This window comes from Danio rerio, chromosome 15, assembly GCF_052040795.2.
Source record: "Danio rerio strain M-AB ecotype USA chromosome 15, GRCz13ab, whole genome shotgun sequence".
NCBI classification, from domain to species: domain Eukaryota; kingdom Metazoa; phylum Chordata; class Actinopteri; order Cypriniformes; family Danionidae; genus Danio; species Danio rerio.
This window is the reverse complement of record NC_141035.1, coordinates 38,694,537-38,721,591: the sequence shown is the minus strand read 5'-3', so window position 1 is coordinate 38,721,591 and position 27,055 is coordinate 38,694,537. Positions and strand designations below refer to the sequence as shown.

The following is a 27,055-nucleotide window of genomic DNA, read 5'->3' as shown; positions in this document are numbered from 1 at the left end:
AAAGACAAGCTATTCTCGTACGTGACTTTGTTCTTTGTGTGACTGAAATGTTGGCAGTAGCTATGTTTCCATCCAAAAAAGCTAATTAAATGTATGTGCAAAACTGGAATATCGCATAAAAGACATGCGAATAAAGCAGAATTTCCATCCAACGATTCAAAGAGAACAAAATCATCACTTCCTGATCAACTGGCGCCAAATAACAACAGTAAAAACAGAATTGACTGCGGTAGAAGAAGCTGCGTCAATCTTTTTTATTTAATAGATGATTTTCACCTCAGAGGACAATGCTGACACGCAATAAACATGTGGTGGCGTTTGAAGGTGTCAGACACGGAGCACAGACACTCTTGACACGCTCCAGACGCTGTGGAGGTAGTTAATAATATAATAACAGAAATACTAAAACGGTAAGGCATTTTAGAATGACCAAAGCAACATTTCAGATGTTTTATGATGTGCTCAGCCTGCTGGTTTGTCCGTTCACACACATTTTCATCATCACATGATCTCATCCTTTTTTAATTCACATACTGGAATTTGTTCGGTAAAAGTGTTTCCATCGTAGTTTATGAGAATCTTTTCTTATTGAATAAAAAGGTAATCCTACTTGGTTATGCACATGTTTTTTATGCCTATTTTCAAAAGTTATGCGTATCTTGGTGTTTCTATCAATTCTTTTTTTGTGCATATCCAAAATGCACATAAAAATAGGTGGGTGGAAGCGTCAGGCTAAGGCAAGAAATACCGCTTCGGCTTTAAAAAAAGAGGAGGAGACCGACAGAAACTCCCGAGTTTATAGAATAAAACCTGCTCCTGACCAGGTTATGTTCACAGAGTAAGTTACCACGATAACTGACTGAGTTAAAGTTACCTCTCTTTCAGAAACAGGCTTGACTTACCCTGCCTTCTCAAGTTTGACAAACCTGCCATTTTGAAACGGAAAACCCAGAGTTTCTCTCATTTCAGGGTTAACATACTCAGAGTTTTCACTTAACTTCCCTTCTGAAACGTGGCCGAGATCTGTCCTTTGTAGGCTAGATCATCTCATTTCAAAACAATTGGTTCAGATTGTGTGGACTTCGAATGACCTTCTTCTTCAGAGGATTTCTTTTGAGAGTTTTCTGTAAGTGGAGCATAAAAAAAAAACATTCTTTCCAAGTTCACCACTGTATAAATAGCTTGTTTGTCTTCACATGTACATAAGACTTCAGCAGTAATCAAGCTTAATGCTCATTAGACTATTAAATCTCAAGAAATTTCCCTCATGCAGTGCATCGCTATACAGCAATTCACAATTCAATCCCTGACAGATAAGAAGGCATCATGAGAACAAGAAAGAACAGGGAAACATTTAATGGAGCCCTCGGGGAAAGGAGGAGCTGCTGCAAAGAATAGAGCAAACAACAATGTTGCCAGAGTAATGCACTCCACCTGAAACAGGCTGAATGATTTATGGCCATTTGTAAATATATTTGAGGGTTTTTCTTTTGTCTCTGTCACAGTATCCTTGATGTATTCGGAAATCTTTAAGTGTCATTTTGTTATACATAACACACAAACATATCTGCTGAAACTGCTTGTAACTTTAAAAAAGTACTTACTATTAAAACATTAAACTATTTTTAGTAGAAAGACTAGTAAAATAAAGTAGTAAAGAAAGTATTAAACATGATCCTACAATCTTTATTTAATGTTTTTATTTTATTTTTTTAGGTAAAATCAATTAAAATAATGATTAACAGCATGTTAAAGATGTGAAACAAAGATGTAAAATGTAAAACTACACAGTGTGTATACATATATACTGTAGCTGCATTATTTACCCCATATTGTGTCATAAACTGAATTTGAATTTCTTTTGACGTAAGTGCATAATTAATTGGTTTTACAACTGGAATTGATTTCTTGTGCACATTTATAAAATGTTTTCTAAATTCAATTGAAAAATATTAAATGCAATTTTGCGGATTTCCACAATTTATTTTGTCTTGTAATTGATTCTTAGTATTTTCTATTGAGGGAGAAATATATAAAATATTTTAAAAATTTAATAACAACAACAACAACAACAGCAACAACAATAATAATAATAATAATTATTATTATTACATATATTACTATATATGCATTACAATAATAATTATTATTATTAATAATTCAAATAATTGTTATTATTAATATTATTACTACTATAAGAATAATTATATTACATTTATAATAATTCAATATTAATTCAATAATAATTATTATAATATATTATATTACATATATTACTAAATATGTATAATAATAATAATTATACTATTAATAATAATTATTAATATTACTACAATGATTATAATTATCATACATTTATAATAATTAAATCAGTACATTAATGTGTTATTATTTTTATTATTATTGTATGTATAATATTAATGTTATTATTATTTGTTATCATTGTTTTTATTTTTATCATAATTCTACTGCTATTAATATTAATAATAATATTGTATTATTATTATTATTATTATTATTATTATTATCATCATAGCCATTAAATTTATATTATTATTTATAATAATAATAATTATTATTATTATTGTTACTACAATAATTATAATTATTATACATTTATAATAATTAAATCAATACATTAATGTGTTATTATTTTTATTATTATTGTATGGATAATATTAATGTTATTATTTGTTATCATTGTTTTTATTTTTATCATAATTCTACTGCTATTAATATTAATAATAATATTGTATTGTTATTATTATTAAGATCATAGCCATTATATTTATATTATTATTATTAATAATATGAATAATAATTATTATTATTATTATTATTATTGTTGTTGGTGGTGTTATTACTATTATTATTATTATTACTATAATAATTATTATAATATATTTATAATAAATTAAATAAATATGTTAATTAATGTATTATTATTATTATTATTATAATTATTATTATTGTCATTATCATATTTATATTATTATTATTATTTGTTATTAATCTTTATTATTATCATAATACTACTGCTTTTTATAATAATTATTATTTATTGTTGTTGTTTTTGTTATCACTATTATCATTATTACAATAAAAATTATAATACATTTATAATATATTAAATCAATACGTTAATTAATGTAGTATTATTGTTATTATTATTATTATTATATTTTTATTATTATTATTTGTTAGCATTCTTTATTATTATTATTCTTTATCATAATAGTACTGCTATTAATTATTATTATTATTATTATTATTATTATTTGTTATCACTTTCTTTATTATTATTGTTATTATTGTACTTTAGAACAATACTAATATACTGTCAGAGTTGACTTGTTATTTAAAAAGTCTGTTTGCAATTTAAATTCACAGACAATAACCCATAACTTTTGATTTATGCATCCACATTTTACAGAATCCTGTGACATTCATCTTTGCACATCTCATTCTATTTTCCTGAATGTCTTCAGGCAGAAATGATAGACTCTAAACATAAATCTTTAAAACTTTCGACAGAATACAGCAGATGTTTCAACTTTCTGGGGAAGTAAAAGCTTTACTTAAAACTTCTTGAAAAGGAAACTCTATAACTTCTTTTTTTTCTCCAACAGTGAACTCCAACGAGTGTTTATGCACTGTGAAGCCACAATATAGATGTGTGGTGATGTGTGCCGAATTAATTTCCGTTTAAAATTTGAATGCTGAAGAACAGTGGTGCAGTTCATTGTTTGAAGTTGAAGTTGAAGTCCCCCCCATTAAATTTTCTTTTATTTTTTAAATATTTCCCAAATTATGTTTAACAGATCAAAGATGTTTTTACACTATTCTTCCGGCAATTTTCCTTTTGCGATAGCACAGAGCAGCATTCTGGCAAACTACCGGTAATCTTACAACTTCTCTTTCCAAATTGCATACTTGTGCACTATTCTTTTTTTCTGATCTTTTTATTAACATTTTGGTCAATAAAACATCAATTTCAAAAGTATTTGAAAAACAGAGACAAATTATTTTTGCTCCAACAGAGCCCCCTGCCCCACTGCACCATTTCTATACAACATGTTATAGCCATTTTTAATCTGTTTTACATCATGTCATGATATATACATACAAACATACATACAATACAAGCAGATAAAAGTTCCATTGTATGTCCACTCATCTATTGTACATGTATACACACACAACAAGTCACAATAGGGTTGGCAAATGTAAAATAAAGAACCAAAATAATTTAGATAGAAATTAAAATAAAATAAAATAAAATGGATCGAAGGAAAAAAATGTGAGAAACAAATAAACAACGGTCAGACTAAAAATATTAAGTTTTCATCCATTTTTTTATATAAGTTAGCTCTGACTGCCAAATAAGATCAAATTTTTGACTGCAACCTTTGGTGGAGTTCCGAATCGTATCCATTGTAAGATGGTACATAAGGTCCCTAATCCAATGATTAAAAGTTAAAAGAAATTTGTCCTTCCATTTAAGCAGTATAAGACGTCGTCTAGCAATTAATGTTGAAAAAGAAATCATACTTTTGGTAATATTGTCTAAACTGGAATCTGTAATCAAATCAAATATCCTTATAACAGGGCAAGGGTCAATTGATACATGCAAAACATTTAAAAAGACATTAAATAATATTTGCTAGAACTTGGTAATTTTAATACATGACCAAAACGTGTGTGTGTGATTAGCTTTCTCTACTTTACATCTATAACATAAGGGATTTATAGTTGGTGAAAATGTTGCTAATTTTGCTTTTGTCCAATGAAGGCAATGGACCACTTTAAAGGGTGCAAGAAACCCTCGAGTACTCTTTTTAAGATGTTAACAGATTTGTGTGTGTTGAGCATCACTTAAGACAATGTTAGCACCTGTCAGCCTTAATTGTGGAAAAAACTGGATCATTTTGAGCTTTTGTCAGCTAATTTCTTCTTCCGGGTTTAAAATGATTTTTGTGGCGGGATCAAAATGGGTGACGAAGCGTAAAACTGCAAGTGCAAAGATTACGCGTCGGTTTCTCATTATTATTCATAACGGAGTTTTCTTATGAGAAGAGCCTGATTCTTTATATTCATGACTGCACGTGCTTCCCGAAGGCAAGACACAGACCAGTGCCAAGCTGTGAGACACGGACCCAAGGTACACAGTATTTAGCCGCTCATGAAGGGTCAAATGTGTTTGCTTCCATGATCCACGGGGCTTGTTGCATGTTTTTTCCCCGCGATCCTGTTATGGCCGATACAGCAAAGCTGTTTGTGTGCAGCAAGCATTTTTGTCGGGAGATCAGTTCGAGTATGGTGGAGAATGGCGGACTTTATCCTTTATCAGTGGAGTTCGTTACATTTAGACACATCGGGCTGCTGTGTTCACCTAAATCCTCCTGATTACCAGCAGGGCTAATGGTTAAAATTGACAGGGCAAGAGGCCTGCTGCACTGAGTCTGCATTCAGACCCGGGGATTGAGGGAAAAGTCCCCATTTATAGTGTTTATATGAACATGATTATCTTTATTATTATATAAATTGTGGTTGTGTGTATGAAATACAAATTACAAATGTAGCAGGGCAATAAATTACTGTTTATTTCTTTTCATTTTAACTTTGTAAATGATAAAATCATGCGTCTGCTCACAGTTTGTGTCTCATTTTGTGAGCTAACTGACAACAGTTGTTCGCTCCTCTCCTTCTCTTCTGCTCTGCTGGTCACGCCCACTCCTGCCCTTTGCTCGCGGAGCTCCACGCCCATTATGATGCATCTTTAAAAAAAATTCTAAGGTAAACTTGAACCGAAAGTGGGAGGTTTAAACAAATTGAAATTGAGTGAATCTTATTTATAATGTCTTGGCAAATCCTCTAATGCCTAGTTCAGACTGTGTGATTTTAGCCCCGATTTTGGCTCGCCGACAGGTTTTGAGAAATCGCCGACAAATGCCTGAAATCACAGGCAAATCGCTTCTCGTGCACGTGAGTGACAATCACACAGTATGAACGATCAAAGACGCGATCTGAGAGAATCGCCGGTGAGTCGCCGATGCCTGTGAGATATTTGGCATGCTAAATATCTGGAGCTGTCGGCGATTCAAATCATGCCGTGTGAATTGAGTTTTGACTGAAAATAACATCAGCGATCGCCTACAGCCAATGAGAGAGCAGCTTTCACTTGCGTGTGCGTGTGTGTATACCTGCTGCAGGCCAGCGGGAGGCTGGTGGAGAAGTTAAAAGCGCTCTTTTTCAGTTTATTTGGACCCACGAAATGGAGGAAAAACTAGTGGAGGTTTGACAGGACTCAGGAGCAACTGTGTCTGTTTGACGTTTCATACAGAAAGAAATTAGTTTATTATCAACGTTGAGGAAAAATGGCTAATTCCTTTTAAACCCAGGTGAGCAAATATGTACATTTTCTACCCCATTAAAGGCTTCTTTCTCATTATGTAGTTAATAACAAAAGATATACTTCGTGTTTTTGGCTGTGAGACGTAGTTTGGACGAAGTTGTCGGCGATTCTCCCTATAGTAAAGTCATGCAGTGTGAATGTCCATGTCGCCGATCCATCTTGCAGTGTAAACAAAGCAGCGACGAAACGCTAGCCCAGATAGTCATGCAGTGTGAAAACATCTGTGACACGACTAGTTTGAAAATCATGCAGTCTGAACTCGGCATAAGAGAATGAGCTCAAGTTCATTTTCCTATTGTTGTTTCGACTTTGTTACTGAAGATAGTTTTTGTGAGGAGATAAAAGAGTTAATCACACCTATAGAGAGATTGGTGCAGATCTGCAGAGTGGATGCGCCCGTACTGAAGAGCGGTGTTATCGCGCGCGTACTCAAGAGCGGTGTTGTCGCGCGCCTACTGAAGGGCAGGACCGAAGGTGTGCCGCGTCGCGGGGGAACTTTTGATCATTTTGGAAGGGCACTTTCTATCCAAGACTAAAAAGGGCATGTGCACTGCACAGGTTGAGCCCTATGTGTGCACGTGCCTGCCTTTGAGAACTGGTTTGTTTTTAAAATGATGTCAAGTTATGTTGCTGTAGGAAAAGTCAGAAAGTCTAATGTATTAGAAATAACTTGTGCACTATTCTATGTCACGTTGTTCTATATTAAGTTATGCTTTCACACTGAAACCTCAAAAATTATAAGTACACATTAGTTACTAGGATGATGCACTTATTCAACCGGTAATATGTAGTATTTAATGTTGGACACTTTATACACTCAACGACCGCAGCTTTGCTCAGGTAACAGAAGGGGTGATTTTTCAGAAGCTCATGTTGGATTACTTTATTTATTTTGGATTGTGACGGTAAAATTCTCCTAGGAGAGTGATTGTGCCGCCTCCCGATAAGGGAATGCAGTTATACTCATGGCAGGTATTGTTTGGTAGTTTGATCATTTAGTTCACCAATTTGGCGACCGTCAAACGTCATCAGGGAAATGGTTGGAATTTCTGCTTGGTAAAAAAACATTAGTGTTTTATTTGGGATGACATTACATTCATGTACTATGTTGTTGAGTGTGTAAGTGCATAGTGTATAGTGTGCCATTTGGGACGCAGCTCCTGTTCACACATGACCTCTTATGTGTGAAAGGGGCTAATATGTCACTTTAAACTTTTAAAAATGTTAATGAAAGTCACTTTTTCCAACTTTTAAAGGTTAAAAGTTGTTAGAAGAAAGATCAAGCTCCCATAATGCAATTCAAAAGCATAAATAGATAGGGAAAAATAAAAACTTGAATCACAAAATACGAAAAACTGCTAATTTATGGCTCATTTTAACAATGTAGATCGTACACAACTCACTAAATTCCACATGCTTCCACTGATTCCATCAAATTTATGAATATATTTTGCAGAAATCATAGACTCGAGCATTGACAACCACATATAAATCTCCAGACTGTTCTTTATCATAATCCTGCAGATGTTTTACTTCATAGGGAAGTAAAGGTATATTGAAAACCACTTGAAAAGGAAACACTAAATTTGCTTTCTTTCTCCAACTGTATTATGCACTGTAAACGCAATATCAGTGTGCTGGATGTGTGTCCTCCGGGATGGTGGGATGATTTCCAGGACGACCGCCAGGCATGTGTTACCCCTGGCCGGCGCACTTCAGTAACGTACACACACACATACACACACAGACGGCTGGTCTAAAGCGCGGCCCCAGCAGGGACAGCAGGTCTCAACATTCCTCTCCAGTTTCCCAGACAACCTCCATTGCCAACAACACAGTCCGGCTCTTTAACCCTTTAACACATTCCTGGTGGAGACACTTCCTCCAGCACGTACACATACACACACGTACACAAACACACAAACACTACTAGACTGTCAGATTCCAATAAATGAACTAATACATGGAGCATTGCTGCAAGCCGTCAAGGGAAATGACTAGAACACAGTGATTTCACTGTGGCTTTACTCAAGCAGAAATATTGTCAGTAAACACTGTCGTTTGGTGTTATGACTTATTAGCAGAGTATACTTCTGCATCTTTTCAGCCTTTTTAATGTTTAAAATCTATTTCAATGCTAAAAATAGGGTTATAAAAAGTTGAATAAGGGCAACATTAGTTGCTTGGTTGCATAAGGAGTTGTTGCACTTTTTTTTAAAGGGGACCTATTATGCCCCTTTTTACAAGTTGTAAAATAACTCTCTAATGTCCCTAGAGTATGTATGTGAAGTTTCAGCTCAAAAAAACTCCATAAGCAATGTTTTATAACTCTTTGAAACTGCCCCCTGGTAGGCTTTGATCCAAATTGGGTCATTTTGGTGACTGTCGCTTTAAATTCAATTGAGATTGTGCTCCTAGCCATCTTTTCAAAAGAAGGTGGAGCTATAAATGCCTGTGCATCAGCATAATGGCAGCTTCAAAACTTTATATTTGACAGCTGCTTCTCATTTATGGCTGTCTATGCTAATGAGGAAGAGACGGTCACTAATGGGTGGGGCTTCCGCTCTCTGATGACACGTAAAGGAAGAATGTCAATCAAAGTTGACAAAGTTTCTGCAGACTGTTTTAATGAAGTGTGATTATAAAAATTTAACTAATTAATTTTCACCATTAGAGGCTGGTTATATTCACAGACTGTTGCCTCACACCTGTTTAAACACCTTATAAAAGTGATTTTTGCATAATAGGTCCCCTTTAAAATGTAATTTCTTAATATGCAAACAATGCATTGTTTCTTTAAATACTGTATGTGCTAATTTAATTATAATTATCCCGTGAAGGTCTGAACAAAATTCATAATGCTGTTTTGATTGGAGACATGGTGGTTCAAAGTCTTGTTTATTTATTTATGTTTGTACACATTAGAGTAGATGTTTTTATGTTTGATTATAAAAGCATATGACTTCATAGTATAGATATAAATTAGTGCTGGGCAAAGATTAATCATGATTAATCACATCCAAAATAAAAGTTTGTTTTGACACAAGATGTGTGTATTTTATATATTCATTCATTCTTTGATTTTTTTATTTTTTTTGGCCTTGTCCCTTTATTCATCTGGGGTTGCCACAGCGGAATGAACCTCCATATTTTATATTTTAATATGTAAACGTGATACCCACACATAAAAAAAAAACTTTTTTTGAAAGGTCGCTAATGTAAAACATATGCTGGTTAAGTTAGCGGTTCATTCCACTGAGGTGACTCCTGATAAATAAGGGAATACATATACATTATATATCTAAATACAAATAAAAAAAATCAAATATTTGAATGCATGTGTGTATTTATACAAACATTTTATACATACATACATGTGTATGTGTGTGTGTGTGTATGTGTGTGTATGTGTGTGTGTGTGTGTGTATACATTTTATATATTCATTTTATATTCAAAAAAACTATTCATTTTGAGAATACAAATATTTATAAATCTTTTTAAATATAGATAAAAATACATATTTTTTCTTACCTTTTGATTTTTCTTTCTTTTTTTATTATTGAAAAAGGTATTCATTCACTGATAAGTGGCTTTACCACTAAAAGAGCACAGCAGGTAACTTTTTGCAACAAATTGTATTACAGCCTTGACATCTCAGTTTGTGGTGACCATACATGTAAATTAAACATTGTAAACAATGTATCCCATCTATCACAATTTCTGTGACTTTGTTAATAAAACAACATTAGTTTAAGTTGAATCTCTACAAATAGATGCATCCAAAACTACTGTTTAAGGACAGTTTTGTCATGCCAGTTCTATTACATTTTTTACTAAATAATTTTTTTTTCAACTTATTAAAATTGCTAAATTATATATATATATATATATATATATATATATATATATATATATATATATATATATATATATATATATATATATATATATATATATATATATATATATATATACTTCATTTATTCATTTTCCATTGGCTTAGTCCCTTTAATCATCAGAAGTTGCCACAGCGGAATGAACCACCAACAGAAATGCCGACTGAACCAGCGACCTCCTTGCTGTGAGGCGACAGTGCTAACCACTGAGCCATCGTATTGTTGTTTATATTAACTTATTTTACATTTTATTTTTAGATATTATCAAGATACCTATATTTGTTGTTGTATCATTTATACAACATAATAATAATAATAATAATAAAAATTAAAAATATTTTTCATATTTATAAAGTGTCAGTATCATAATAATATAGAATCAAAGTTTTAATAATCATAATTGAACATATTCGCAGTAATCCAAAATATCCAATAAAAACAAGATAAAAACAGAAAAAAACAGAGTTTGACTGCCGCTAATTAAATGAAACTGCATTAAGTGATTTTTTTTCCTCAGTGGGAGCATGGGAAAAGAATGTGTCTGGAAGTGAGTGTGTGGATGTGTGAGCTTCCTCTGCATTTTCACATGGTGCTTCAAATAGAAACAGCAATCAAAGACCTGCCGTAGCCTGTCACCTTTGACCTCTGAACTCTGACCCTCAATCTGACACTCATGTTGATGTGTTTTTCTTCAAAGTACCCACACATACATACATATGCATACGCAAACTCACCAAACCAGCCGTAATTAAAGGACTCTATCAGATTAATGGATGAAAACACAAACATGAGCGCCAAATCATTACCATGACATGTCACGTCAAAATGTTACGTCAAAACATTAAAATGTCAAAAAAATAAATAAATAAATAAAAAATCTTAAACATGGCTTGGGAACGGGATTACAGATAATTTGGCGGTTTCAAAACCTTGACTTTTCCAAACCGCGGTATACCTTGAAAACGGTTATCGTCCCACACCTATGCTCAACACACACAGATCTGTTCCAATTTTATAAAAGTGCTTGAGGGTTGGTAACACTTTATAATAACTACACACTATAAATCATTTATTAAGCATTAGCAAATAGTGAACTCACCTGTTAAGCATTAACTCTATATTAATAAGCGTTAGTAAGCAGTTTATAACTGCAGCTACAAATGCTCTATTCTTGACTTATAAGCACCTATATAATGTGCTTAATGATTGTATTTTCATACTTAGTTAATGATTTATTTTTCATTACTAAATTAAGTATCACATTATTTACAAACCGTTTGTATTTAAGAGTAGTTGAGGGTTTTTAGGATCATTCAGAATGAGTTAGTAAATGATTAATAAACTATTAAAATCAAAGTTTATATGTCTTATTATTCAGGCATATAGTAATGGTTACTAAATATGTTAATAAATGCTTTATTAACTCTACTTCATGCAGTTTTGTGACCTAATCTAAAGTGAGGACTACTCATGCTTTATAAATCCCTTATAAATGACAAATAAAGGCTCAGTTAAATTTTAAAAAGGAAGAATGACATTATTCATTCCTATTCATTTAAAGATACACAAATAAAACTGTACTTCAAATGAAAAATAAATCTTTGCAAGCTTATCTAAAATAAAATCACTATAGAGTTTAAACATTGAATCTTATTTTATTGTTTAATTCAATTCAATTCAATTCAGCTTTATTTGTATAGCGCTTTTACCATGTAGATTGTGTCAAAGCAGCTTCACATAAATGGTCATAGTAACTGGAACAGTGTAGTTCAGTTTTTAGTGTTTAAGTTCAGTTTAGTTCAGTTTAGCTCAGTTCAGTGTGATTTAATCATTACTGAGAGTTCAAACACTGAAGAGCAAATTCATCGATGCGTAGCTCTACCAATCCTGAACCATGCGAGGCAGTGGCGACAGCGGAGAGTGAAAAAAAACTTCACCTGATGGGAGTGAAGAAAAAAAACATTGAGAGAACTAGACTCAGTTTGGCACGACCAATTTAATTTCTCCGCTGGCCAAAAGTCTTGTGCAGAGCTTCAGTCACCGCGGTGGGCTGGAAGATGGCCTCAGCGAAGACTCGTCTGTCCCTGGAGCGTCGCTGGAATCAGACACATGTTCTCCACTCCCCACGACCATCAGCGCAGCAGCAGCTCAGGATATGGCCTGGTCCCGGATATGGAAACCTTGGGATCATTTCGTCGCTGGTCTTGGATCCAATCAGTGACTCCGCATAATCTGAGGACCTCGGGATGAGTATCCCCAGGTGAAAATAGAGAATAAAGAGAATAATTAGCGTAGCTGCTGTTCATAGTGTATATAAGCAAGATGCAGAAGCCTGTGTGGAACCCGCTAGGTGATGCATTGAGTGTATGCTTTACTAAACAGATAGGTCTTTAATCTAGTTTTGAAATGGGAGAGTGTGTCTGAGCCTCGGACGTTATCAGGAATTATTATATTGTTGTTGTTTTATCCAGTTGGGTGTCATATTTTGACACTCTTGTTTTTTGGCAATTTTTAAACTTTACAGTAATTTTACTTTTTAGAAAGATTGCACAGATTATCGTTCATTTGATTCTGAGCCTTTATTTGTCATTTATAAGGGATTTATAATGCATGAATAGTCCTCACTTTAGATTAGGTCACAAAACTGCATGAAGTTGAGTTAATAAAGCATTTATTAACATATTAGTTAACTATTAGTATATGCCTGAATAATAAGAATTAAAAATGTTGATTTTAATATTTTATTAATCATTTACTAACTCATTCTGAATGATCCTAAAAACCCTCAACTACTCTTAAATACAAACGATTTGTAAATAATTTGATGTTTAATTTAGTAATGAAAAATAAATCATTAACTAAGTATGAAAATACAATCATTAAGCACATTATAAAGGTGCTTATGTCAAGAATTGAGCATTTGTAGCTGCAGTTATAAACTGCTTAGTAATGTTTATTAATGTTGAGTTAATGCTTAACAAATAATGAGTTCACTATTTGCTAATGCTTAATAAATGATTTATAGTGTGTAGTTATAAAGTGTTACCTTCTGACTTTAACTGTATGTGTGTTGTATTTGTAAATTGTATGCCAGTGTCATATTTAAATGTCAAGAAAGTAAAGTATTTGTCAAAACTGTTCCTGTTTCATCATGGGAAAATCACGAAAAGCACTGTTATTGTTGTATTGCAAATCAGCAAGAGTCAGTCTTCTTCTGGTAAACCAACAAGTGCTGTCCTGTTTACAGGCTGTGTGAGACATGAGCGAGTGTGTTTGTGTGTGGCCACTGAGCTTGGGATGATGTAATGCCCAGTACAGACAGAACAGCAGGACTCATTACACAGTCTGACGCCGTGTGGAGACGGGCTACAACTGACCTACATACACACACACACACACACACACGCTCTTACGTAACGGACACCACTGTACAGCATCCATCGTGTGCATGTGCATGTGGAAAATTAAAGAACACATGGGTTTTGTGTGTTTGTGAAGGTGTGCCGGTGTTTTCTGGTATCTGTAATTCTGAGCATGAATCACGCAGCCTTTAAGAACAAATGTTAGTTTCTGGAGAGGGATTTGGGAAAAACTGAGAGCTGACGAGAGAATGTTTGGAGAAAGAATAGATGCTTTGTGTTTAACAGTAACGGTCAGAAAGAAAGCATTGGGGCCTAGAGACCCTAGTGAGAATCTGAATGTAATATTGCAGTTGTTTCACTGTGAGAGCAGTGATTTATAAGAGCTGCCAGTGTGTTATGCATAGATTTTCATCTCAGAGAAAGTGTTTTCTGTGGATAAATTGTACTCTAGTCTCATTGAGACATCTGATACTTGGAAATGTATACAAATTACATACAGTATATGACATACAAGTTCATATTTGGATGGTCGGTTTCACACACACACACACACACACACACACACACACACACACACACACATATATATATATATATATATATATATATATATATATATATATATGTGTGTGTGTGTGTGTGTGTGTGTGTGTGTGTGTGTGTGTGTGACCAAATATATTGGTTACATTAACCAATATATTGACTTCTTGCACAACATATGGACATGACCGCACTCATTATTGGTCGGCCACTTTATTAGGTACACCAGTCCAACTGCTCGTTAACACACATTTCTAATCAGCCAATTACAAAGCAGCAACTCTATGCATTTAGTCATGTAGACATGGTCAAGATGATCTGCTGTAGTTCAAACCGAGCATCAGAATGGAGAAGAAAGGGGATTTAAGGTCTGAGTATTTCAGAAACTGCCGATCTAATAAAGTTTTCATGCACAACCATCTCTAGGGTTTACAGAGAATGGTCTGAAAAGTGAAAAAATCTCCAATGAATGGAAGTTGCGGGTGCAAATGCCTTGTTGATGACAAAGGTCAGAGGAGAATGGCCAAACTGGTTCCAGCTGATAGAAAGGCAACAGCAACTCAAATAGCCATTCATTACAACTGAGGTCTGAAGAAGAGCATCTCTGAACACACAACACATCAGACCTTGAGGGAGCAGCAGAAGACCACACTAGGTGCTACTCCTGTCAGCTAGGAACAGGAAACTGAGGCTATTATTCGCACTGGCTCACCAAAATTGGGTAATAGAAAATTGGAAAAACGTTGCCTGGTCTGATGAATCTCGATTTCAGCTGTGACATTCAGATGGCAGGGTTTGAGTTTGGCATCAACAATACGAAACAACATGTAGATCCATCCTGCCTTGTATCAGGTTCAGGCTGGGGGTGGTGTAATGGTGTTTGGGATATTTTTTGGCACACTTTGGGTCCAATAGTAACAATTGAGCATTGTGTCAATGCCACAGCCTACCTGAGTATTGTTGCTGACCATGTCTATTCCTTTATGACCACAGTGTACCCATCTTTTAATGGCTACTTCCAGCAGGATAACTGCCATGTTTTAAATGTGAATCATCTCAGTCTGGCTTCTTTAACATGAAAATGAGTTCACTGTACTCAAATGGCCTCCACAGTCACCAGATCTCAGTCCAATAGAGCACCTTTGGGATGTGATGGAACGGGAGTTTCACATCATGGATGTGCAGCCGACAAATCTGCAGCAACTGCCTGATGCTATCTTGTCATAAACCAAAATCTTTGAGGAATGCTGCCTTGATGAACAGAATAATTTTCTAACCCCAAACTTTTGACTGGTAATGTATATATACAGTTGATACATTAGTAAAATTCAGAATTCAGAAGTCAGAATTATTAGCCCCCCTGTTTATTAATAGTTTTAATAACTCATTTTTAATTACTGATTTATTTTATCTTTGCCAAGATGAGAGTAAATAATATTTTACTAGACATTTTTCTAGACACTAATAGGTTAAGCCGAAAGGTTAAAGGTATTAAGCCGAAAAGAAAATTAATGAATTAATGAGGCAGGTTAGGGTAATTAGGCAAGTTATTGTATAACAATGGTTTGTTCTGTGGTCTATCGAAAAAAAATCTAGCTTAAAGGGGCTAATAATATTGACCTTAAAATGATTTAAAAAATGAAAAACTGCTTTTATTCTAGCCAAAATAAAACAAATAAGACTTTCTCCAGAAGAAAAAAAATTAATCAGACCTAGGATTTTCTTGCTCTGTTAAACATAATTTGGGAAATATTTAAAAAAATTAAAGTGGGGCTAATAATTCTGACTGCAACTGTATATTGCTTAGAAGGGTTAATAATATTGAGCTTAAAAAAAAAAAAAAGATTTTATTTCAGCCAAAATAAAACAAAAACTTTCTCCAGAAGAAAAAAATATTATTGGAAATGCTGTGAAAATTGTTTTGCTCCCTTAAATATCACTATATGAAATATTTGAAACAAACAAAAACAAAAATTCACAGGAGGGCTGATCAATTTGGCCTCGACTATCTACTGTATAAATCAAACAAATGAAAGTGAGTGTATCATAGGAATTCTTTTTATCATAGTAATGGTCAAAATTTTAGTTTCATTATAAACCATCAATATTACTGGAGTCAATTTATTTATTTATAATTATCTTTATAATCTGCCTTCACTAAAAAAAATAAAACTCATTAATTCATTGATTTTTTCCGGCTTTGTCCCTTTATTATTCTGTGGTCACCACAGCAGAATAAACTGCCAACTTATCCAGCATATATGTTTTACGCAGCGAATGCCCTTCCAGCTGCAACCCATCACTGAGAAACATGCGTACACATTCATTCACACACATACTGTACACACTATGGACAATTATGTCTCCCCAATTCACCTATAGCACATGTTTTTGGACTTTTGGGGGAAACCGGAGCGAACACGGGGAGAACATACAAACTCCACACAGAAATGCCAACTGACCCAGCCGGGGCTCAAACCAGCGACCTTCTTGCTGTGAGGTGATTGTGCTACCCATTGCGCCTCTGTGCCGCCCAAAACAAAATTAATTCAAATTAAATGACAATGCTTAAAACAACTTCAAATCATCAACTAAAATAATATATACTGTTAATTTTTGACTGAAAACTTTGAAAATGGAACATTATTTAGGTGCAAGAAGTTTAATTCATTAAACTTTTCCCTTTTTACATTGTTGGTCAAAATTTGCTGATGTTAAAAATGAGCAGTTGTCTATGATGAGGGAAGCGAGTGAGTGTTTGTTTGTTTGTTTGTTTGTTTGTTTCGTGTGTGTTTGGATCTGGAAGCACTTTTCTTTTTTACAGTGACTCTGTTTCATGTTCCTGGAAGTGTGTGCATGTGTGTGTGTGTGGTAGGCCTGACCTTATTGTCCCGCATGACCCCTCTGATGGCAGTGTGTGTGTTTGTGTGTGCCTGCCCTTCCTGCAGTGAACTCTCTGTGGTCATTACTTCCACCCATAACCCGGGACAAGTGCCACTGACAGCCCAGCAGATCAAAGCAGAGCAGACCATTCAGGGTGTGTGTGTGTGTGTGTTTGTGTGAGAATGTGTGTGTGTGTGTGCGTGTGGCTGTATAAGTGAGTGTGTGTGTGTGTGTGTGTGTGTGTGAGAGAGAGAGAGAGAGAGGGTGGGGTGTGATTGTGTGAGTGTGCACGAATGTGTGTGTAAGAGAGTGGGTGGGTGTGTGGCAATTGTGTGTGCATGGGTGTGTGGGGAATTGTATGTGTGTTTGTCTGTGTGTGTATGTGTAGGGAAGTGAGTAGAGGTAGAGTGTGTGTGTGTGTGTGTGTGTGTAATAGTGTTGTGTTGTGAGTGAGAGTGTGTAATTGTGTGCATGTGGGTTTAAGTGTGTGTGTGTGTGTGTGTGTGTAGGCAGGCAGTGGCTCCTCTGTCTGTGTTGAGGTGTGAGTGTTAATGAAGTCTTGTTTGTGTGAGCGTGATCTTTAGTGTTTCTCTCTTCAGTGGTTTGACTCTTCTTGACGACTCCCTGACTTTTGTTTGGAGTTGATGTGTTTTATAGGCTTCCGACTGCTGAGTGACAGAGGGGCTGAAAGGGGTTTATTACTTATCAAATGTTTTCAAGACACTTGTGAGTTTTGGAAATCAAGTGGTGTCTCTGTTTTGAATAGATTTTACATTTCAACAAATGGTTTAATTTTGAGGTCAGTTTTAGGGCATGTTTAGCACAAGTTAAGTTTAAAGGACTTTGAAGACGTTTACATCACTGTATAATGTTTAAAGGTTAGGACTTCCATACACACCCATTCACACACATACACTACAGACACTTTTAGCATACTCAATTTACCTATACCACATTTTTTTTGGACTGGGGAAAGCCGGAGCACCCAGAGGAAACCCACCCGAACACAGGGAGAACATGCAAACTCCATACAGCACAGAAAAGCAAACTACTTGCTGTGAGGCGATTGTGCTACCCACTGCGCCACCGCGTCACCCTTATGTTGATTATTATTATTGTCATTATTATTATTATTCAATCATTTATTCATTTTCTTTTCGGCTTAGTCACTTTTATTATTATTATTGTTATTATTTTATTTTTAACAATTTTTTTGGTTTTTGTTATTATTGTTGATGTTGTTGATGTTTTTGTTATTATTATTATTTTTGTTGTATATAATTAGTTTTATTTTTTGCTTATTATTATTATTATTATTAATAACAATATAATAATATTTTTGTTTTATTTGTTATTATTATTATTGATGTTATTATTGTTGTTGTTGTTTATATTGATTGTTAATATTAATAACAACAACAACAACAACAATAATAATAATAATAATATTTGCTGTATTTATTTATTATCTTTAGCATTATTATTATTATTATTTGTTTTATTTGCTTTTTGTTATTATTATCATATTATTTTTTAAATAAACTTTTTTTAAATAAAGTTTTATTTATTACTATTATTATTGTTAATAATAATAATAATAATAATAATAATAATAATAATAATAATAATAATAATAATAATAATAATAATAATAATTCAGCATCTGCCGTCATGGTCACACAGATAGACAGAGTGTGTTCATACAGCTCTGCTCTGTGCTCTGCAAGTGAATTCATCTCTCGCGCGTCTTTGTTCTCCAGCAGTCGGAGGCTCATCTGGAGGCCCGGAGCTCTGTTTTTCAGAGATGTCATGTCTTTTCCTGTGCCCTTTGTGCGGGTCTGAGCTTCAAGAGGAAGACAAACACACAAATGCATCCACACACACACACACACACACTCATGCACACACACTCCGGGGTGGTAGCGAGGTGATCTCATGGGGGTGGAATGATTATCTGTGCCTCTATTTGGGCTGATAAATGCCTGGATTAGTGAGTGTGTGTGTGTGTGTGTGTGGGGCGGGTATGGTGGGTCACTGGGTTCAGGGGTAGAATTGAAGTTTGGGGGGGGGAAACGGTCTTTCTCGCCTCACGTTGTCTCTGAACTCGCTCACTTAAAGAAAAAAAAATCTCACATTTGGATGAGGAAAGGACCTCCGAAATATACACGAGTGTTTCCAATATTAGAGTTAGTATTCATTTCTGCAATGAAGAATTAATACAGTAATGCACTACAGGAGAAAATGCTATTTTATGCAATTTAACAAAATAATATCTGTAAGTTTTTAGTATTTTTTTAAAGCTTTTGAATTGCATTTTTGGATCTTGACCTTTCCTCAACCTTTAATGTTGAAAAGGTGCATCAATGTGCATTTTTAATATTTTAAGTGATATGTTGTCTGAGTTGATGCCATATTTAAAAAATAAAATAAAATTAAAAACTTATTATAAAATCTTCTTATTTACCTTCTTAGAGTGTTTCTAATATTAGAATATCAACTTCTGCAATTGTTAATACAGTAATTCACTAAAGGAGAAAACACTATTTTTATGCACTTGTCAATTTTGGTTTTACAAAATAATGTGTGTAAATTACCAGTTTTCTGTATTTTTCATGCTTTTGAATTGCATTTTTGGATCTTGAACTTTCCTCTAATACCTTTTATTGTTGAAAAGTTTCAAGAAGTGACTTTGATGGATATTTTTAATAGTTTGAAAGTATATATTGTCTGAGTTGATGTCATACATTTAGAAAAACCTTCTTATAAAACCTTTTTATAAAACATTGTTTCAAAGTAAGTGTTTTCTACTGGAGTTATTATTCATTTCTGCAGTTATTAATTAATACAGTAATTCACTACAGGAGAAAACATTATGTTTAATGCACTTGTCAGTTTTTGTTTTATAAAATAATATCTGTAAATGACCAGTTTTCTGTATTTTTAAGCTTCTGAATTGCATTTTTGGATCTTGATTTTTCCTCTAATACCTTTTAATGGACATTTTTAATAGTTTGAAGTCATATATTGTCTGAGTTGATGTCAATCATTCATTCATTTTCTTTTCGGCTTAGTCCCTTTATTAATCAGGGGTCGCCACAGCGGAATAACCGCCAACTTATCCAGCATATTTTTACACAGCGGATGCCCTTCCAGCTGCAACCCCTCGCTGGGAAATGAGTTGATGTCATACATTTTGTTAAACCTTCTTATAAAACCATCTTATAAAACATATAGTTTCAAAGTACATATTAATTTTTATGGTTTTATCATGTAAATGAAACAATACTAGACCTTGTAGAACTTAATTCATTTTTCGAAAATAAATCAAAATTAAATTTTCACATAAACTTAACTTTTTCCTATTTCTCTAACCATTGTTTTGTGTGCGTGATCTGCATAACCTAGAGACTAATAAACTTGCATTTGTATCGAAATCAACTACATTTAAGCCATTGTGTATATTGCAAGGTTTAGGTAGGAGTAGACTATTCATACAAAACATTACATAAAGCATGGCAATTCGATGGTATAGAAATGGTTATGTGAAAGTTGACTGGTTTTATTTTTTCAAATCTGTCTTCACTATATAATGTAACATATCAATATTGTACTACCTCATAACATTTTTAAAATTATGGAATACAATAGACTTTTAAATGGATCGTACAGACTAATTTCTACGCAATCGTGCTTGTGTTTATTAATCTTTAACTGTAACCAAAACATAAGCATTGTAAACAAGCAAGTGAAAAATCTTCACAGAAACAAAAAGTTAAACTTTGTGGATTAAGGAAAATTTGCAATGTGAAAATTTATCAATTTTACAGTGTTCATAATACTGTAAATACAATTACATCCAGACAAAACAAAAAACTTACTTTACAAGAGTCACATTTTTTTCACAAGCACAGGGATAGTTCACCCCAAAATTAGAAATTCTGTCATCATTTACTTACCCTTTACTGTTTTAAACCTTTATGGGTTTATTTCTTCTGTTGATTACAAACAAACATTTGTTTTTACTGAGATGTCAATAAAAGTCAATTTGTTAAACTGCAAAGTTGAACTTTAATTTTCAACATCAAAAGTCGAAAGAGCAGAGATCAATGTCCCTTAATGCAATTCCTAACTGAATCAACAGAAAACACCTCACTAAATTAACAGAAACTCAGTGGTTAGCACTGTCACCTCACAGCAAGAAGGTCGCTGGTTGGAATTTCTGTGTGGAGTTTGCATGTTCTCCCAGTGTTGGCGTGGGTTTCCTTCCTTTGCTCTGGTTTCCCCCATGCAGTCCAGAGCATGCGCTATAGGTGAATTGAATAAACTAAATTGGCCGTAGTGTATGAGTGTGTATGGATGTTTCCCAGTACTGGGTTGCAGCTGGAAGGGCATCCGCTGTGTAAAACATACACTGGATAATTTGGTGCTTCATTCCACTGTGGCGACCCCTGAAGAATAAAGCAATAAGCAATGAATTTATTAAGTAATAAATGATATAATGATTTAATAATACAAAAATATTAGACTCATTTATTAAATAATTATTGTCATTTATATAGCTGTTTACCTTTTCTTTATTTGAAAACAATTACGTAGTAATGAACTATAAAATCATTGTATTTGTTATAAATTAATAATGAAACACAAAATCATTAGGCTATAAATTAATATACAAAATAAATACGTAAAACTATTTTTTAAAATAACTTAAAATAAATATCAAAATATGTTCTTTTAATATATTTTAATACAAAAAGCTCAAGTTGCCATGAACTCCATCTCATAGGGACTCGGGAGGGGCTTTGAATCCTGAAGTACAAAAAATGTATATAAAAAAAAAATATATATATATAAAGTTTCTCCTGCACTGAGCTATAGATTTCCAAAAGTCTCTTGGTTTTTGCTAACTGATTTTGTACACATTTTATTATATAAAAATGATAATTTTTCTGTCTGCCTGTAGTATTTTATGAAAACATGAACCCCAATTTCTCTTCCATAAAATCCTTAGATTGTCCAATTGTCATTTTTGTGCTGAAAATATATTAGACCAGCACATGTTTAATGAAATAATGTATAATATATAATAGATCGTTCATTGAAACATATAGTAATAAATACAGTAAAATAATCGTAACACATTAATGGAAGTAAAAGCAACTTAAATGGTTGAAAAGCAAATGTATTAATTATATATAAATAATAATAAGCAATTTTGGTAAGTAATGATGTATAGACATTTAAAATAATTACTTAAATATATGATTTTTGTAAATTATAATAATGAATATATATTAAAATAAATAATAATGCTAAAAATATATTCATAATTTGTTTTCGCCTTAGTCTCTTTATTCATCAGGTGTCGCTGCAGCAGAATGAACCACCAACTTATCTAGAATATGTTTTAGATGTCCTTCCAGCTGCAACCCAATACTGGGAAACATCCATACACAGTCATTCATACACATACACTATGGCCAATTTAATTTTTTCAATTTACCTACATGTCTGTGGACTGTGGGGGAAACTGGAGCACCTGGAGGAAACCCATGCCAACACGGGGAGAACATGCAAACTGAACACAGAAATGCCAACTGACCCAGCCGTGACTCGAACCAGCACCCTTCTTGCTGTGATGCGATGGTACTAACCACTGAGCCACTGTGTCACCCATCTAAAATAATAATTCTTAATCATTTCAAATAATAAAATATTATCATATAATATGAATTTCATTACATTTTAAAATTATTCATATCAACATATTTTATGTATATTGCAATATTTTAATAAATTATTTGATCAATGAATAAATCAATGAATGTATTAAGTAATAAATTATATGATTCATTAATACTAAAATATTGGACTATTTTATTAAATAATTAATTTTGTATATGAAAACAATTACATAGTAATAAACTATGAAATTATTTACTATAACTAAGTAATGACTAACACAAACTCTCACGTCTCTCACGTTTCCTTGAGCTCTCCCTCACGTGGGGACTCGGGTGGCGGTTTGGGCGCTGAATTAAAAAAAGAGTGATGAATGAAAGAGTAGATGCTTAGTAGAAGAAAGGGATGAAGACAGGCATGCTGGGAGAAGAGAATGGGGAGAAAGAGGTAACATATGGAAGAATGTATGAATAGGTTTTCCTGCTGGAGGTGTAAGCGCAGGAATGCCCGTATAAAGTGAATAACAGGCTCTTGCCCTGCGGTACTTTCTGCTCTCACAGTGGAAACAGTCGCTCCGTGAGGGAAGTAAAAGCGTGTGCTGGTAAAGTTCATGCTGGTATGTGATCGCTGACAGGAGATTTTCCATGTAATCTACACCTGGTGGTCATATCTGAAGAGGACCGAACGCACGAACCTACACTTTTAGCATACACGATATATGTATGAGCTAATGTTGGAGGATGCTGAGTGGTAAAGCGCGCCGCCATCTTGTGTTCGGACTTGGTAATGCCGTCCTGAAATATTTACGTGTTTAAACCAGTTTACAGAAAATTAGCTATGAACGACACGTAAATGATTTATTAAGTTAACAGGAGTCATTATTTTTGAAACATAGAACTAAAGTACCTTAAACTGTATATATTAGTTAGGGGAGACCTTTTTTTAGCTACATGTCTGAAACTTTAAGGCAAAGTACCGACATTTGTCTACTACAAATGTCAACAATTTAAACTACTTAAACTGTATCACAGACTTTGTGAGATGATAACAAATACAAAGTGGTCCTACAACCAACTACTGATAGACAAAATGCACAAAAACTAAGGGTACTACAAGTAATAAGCCACAACAACAGTTTTATTGTAAATAAATGACTGCAGCAATATAATATATGTCAATATTGGAAGTGTATGTGCATATAGTGTGTGTTTGTGCATGCACATGTGCGCTTGTGTGTGCATGTCTGTACGTGCACATTCATATGTACATGTGTGTAAGTGTTTGTATACTTTCAAAACACGTGTTTCAACCTACCATGCCACTGTAACCCATTGTTTAGCTAGCTGTATTAGCATGGTGCTTTGAAATTAGCAGGAAATTGATGCACCATTCTTTACTAGAGGAACTACAGTTTGACCTGATATAACTCAAATAACATCTACAACGGTAGAGATACTAAACAAAATACTATCTTGTTATTTATTTTTACTTTCTTACCTCAGAATTCGATTTTCTGCTGTAGCCTCTGAAGAGATTGCAAGACTGACTGGAAAATCTTAATGTGTGGTTGTTAACGAAAACTGAGTAAACTGAAAATGTTACATGACCCCTTATCTTATCCCTGATTCGTGGAATTGACAGTGTTACAACTCACCCTGTGTTTCAACTATACCCGGTCTCCTCTACAGTATTTGCAACACTTTGTCGAATGCTACAATTTACTGAAGTGAACAAATAAATTAGTTTGCTCTTTTCAAAATAAATACCTTACATTAAGGTACGTTAGGTAGTGTCAAGTCAACTAATAAGTCATTTAAGGTTGGACATGTATAGCTGGAATCAGGGGTGGGCAAAAATACATTGAAATGTATTTTAAAATAAAAATAAAAAAGTTTTAAGTGTAGCAAAATAAACTACAAAATGCTGCAGCCACAAAATTTATCAAAATTAAATACTGCATTTTGTATTTTGAAAATACTACAAAATACTTTTCTTCACAAACCTATCAACAGGCCTATTCAATCCTTTCTCTGCACCCCATTCGCCTCTACTGTACATGAGCAAATATATTCATAAAAATGTAACTTGTGTTTCTCTTTGATTTTAGCATACATTTTGTACAAATTATAAACAAAAAGTCTTGTGTTGAAGGTGATCCCTTTAATCACTTTAAAAAAACATTATGCTGATAATGAGTAGGAATATACAGTAGTACTATAGCTCTCTGTCTGTTGTGAAATTGCCACCATCTCTTAAGAATCTTATAGTTTAAAAGGGTGACATAAGCAATTTCTCAATTGCATTCTTTAACACATTGTAAAAAAACACGATATCTGTTTTTGCTGCCATAAAACATAAGTTGGAAGTTTTTGACCAGTCTGTAGACTGCAGTATTATTTAGATCATTTGAAATAGGCAATGAAGTATTGTAGATATCGTCACTGAAGGACTATTTTTATGTTGTTTATCTTATTTCCTGCTCTACTCGTGCTTCGGTTTCCCTACAGTACATATACATGCACTAATATACTGTAGGTGCATTGGGTAAGGTAAATTGTTTGTAGTGTATGTGTGTGAATGAGTGTGTATAGATGTTTCCCAGAGATGGGTTGCAGCTGGAAGGGCACTGCATAAAACATATACTGGATACGTTGGTGGTTCATTACGCTGTGACGATCCCTAATGAATAAAAGGACTAAAGCTGAAAAGAGAATGAATGAATGAATGATTTTGACTTGCTCCAGAATCTACATCTGCCATTTTCCTGGCACTTTCCTTTATGTGGTGCATAATTTCCACCCACACTCCAAATATTGATCAACTTCTTTAATATAATTAAATTTTCCAGTTTGATCTCAAGCCTTGGCAAATAACAGAAAACACCACTATTAAAGGTCATATTTTATGATGTTAACATGCAGACTTTTTACAAAGTATTTTACAGTATTTTAAAAATACTAAAATGCAAGGAACTAAAGTATTTTGATATAAACCATTAACCCATTTCCATAAACCCTATTTCAAGTTTCACACTTAGCTGATGGTTGATTATACAGCTTTTTTGGCATGCTGTCCCGGGAGAGAGCCCTGAGATTATGAGATCCTCGAGCCCTGGGTTCCCTCCTGTTTGCAGGGCGAGTGGGGAGTTTGAGCTCAGATAGATCTCGATGAACTCCCCTCGGCTCATTTCTGGCTAGTGACAGATATAGGATGGCTGAGAAGAGGTGTACTTGCTAAGAGCTTGGCTATGGTATCAATTTGGTGTGTTCAATTTACTTAGGGTGCGTGTTTTTTGGACTGTGGGAGGAAACCGGAAAACCCACGTGAGCACAGGGAGAACGAGCAAACTCCACACAGAAATGTCAACTGGTTTGGAAGACTTTTTTCTTCAAGATGAAGATATTGAGATAAGAAAACTGGTTATTTATTGTGATTTAGGAATCATCTGATTGGAGAATCATTCATGAGCTGATGCGGGAACAGCTGAGAACAGTCATTAGCACATGATCCTCTCGAAATTAGCTTATAAATAAACTTCACCAAATACAAATTATAAAATACATGTATCATAAATACTGCCCATGCCTGGCTGGAATACATTACCCAAACTGAGTAACCTACACTTTCAGAAATAAAGGTATGCAAAGTTGTCACGCTGTCACTGGCACTTTTTTTAAAAGGTACAAATTTGTACCTAAAAGGTCCATAATAATACATCAAAGGTACTAGATATTACAAAAGTGTTCCTCTTAAATTTTGTAGGTACTAATATATAGTTTTGAGGTACCTATATGGACCCTTTAAGTACAAATGTGTACCTTTTGAAAAGGTACCATCCCAGTTACAGCTCGTGTACCTATATTTCTGAGAGAGTAGCATACGCCATTACATTTTCCATCATTTGACTACTTATTGTTACTTATGCTAAGCTAACAGGCTATTTATCTAGCTTGCTAACCACTTTTATAAAGTATTGATAAATGTTCCATTTCATTGCATAAAATTGCTATTCATATAATGAAGTATAACATATTTTGATGAATCAGACAATCATATATTCATTTGATTGTTGAAATCTGTCTCTTCAGGCATTTAAACAAAGTACCAACAGAAAGTTCAATCATTCAGCAGCATCAAAGTGGATTTGGGACAACACCTGCTTTATATTACGAATGCAGATGGAGAATATGTATCAGTCTTGCCAAGACGAGGTTAGTGAGCAGTTTTATCAGATACACAAGTAGTCATTCATTCATTCATTCATTCATTCATTCAT

The 27,055-nt window shown here is 33.8% G+C and overlaps 1 long non-coding RNA gene across 7 annotated transcripts in view; it reads left to right on the top strand.

Moving 5' to 3' along the window:
* Positions 1-27,055, top strand: part of LOC141377891 (uncharacterized) — a 194,799-nt gene that overhangs the window by 60,196 nt on the left and 107,548 nt on the right. For 5 of the 7 annotated variants that reach the window (XR_015509725.1, XR_015509728.1, XR_015509722.1 and 2 more), the window contains one exon: positions 26,868-26,990. The exons of 1 other annotated variant lie outside the window; for it this stretch is intronic. This is a non-coding gene — a long non-coding RNA (uncharacterized LOC141377891). Of the gene's footprint in view, positions 1-26,825; positions 26,991-27,055 lie in introns of all 7 variants that reach the window. One more of the 7 variants, XR_015509730.1, reaches the window with a different exon arrangement.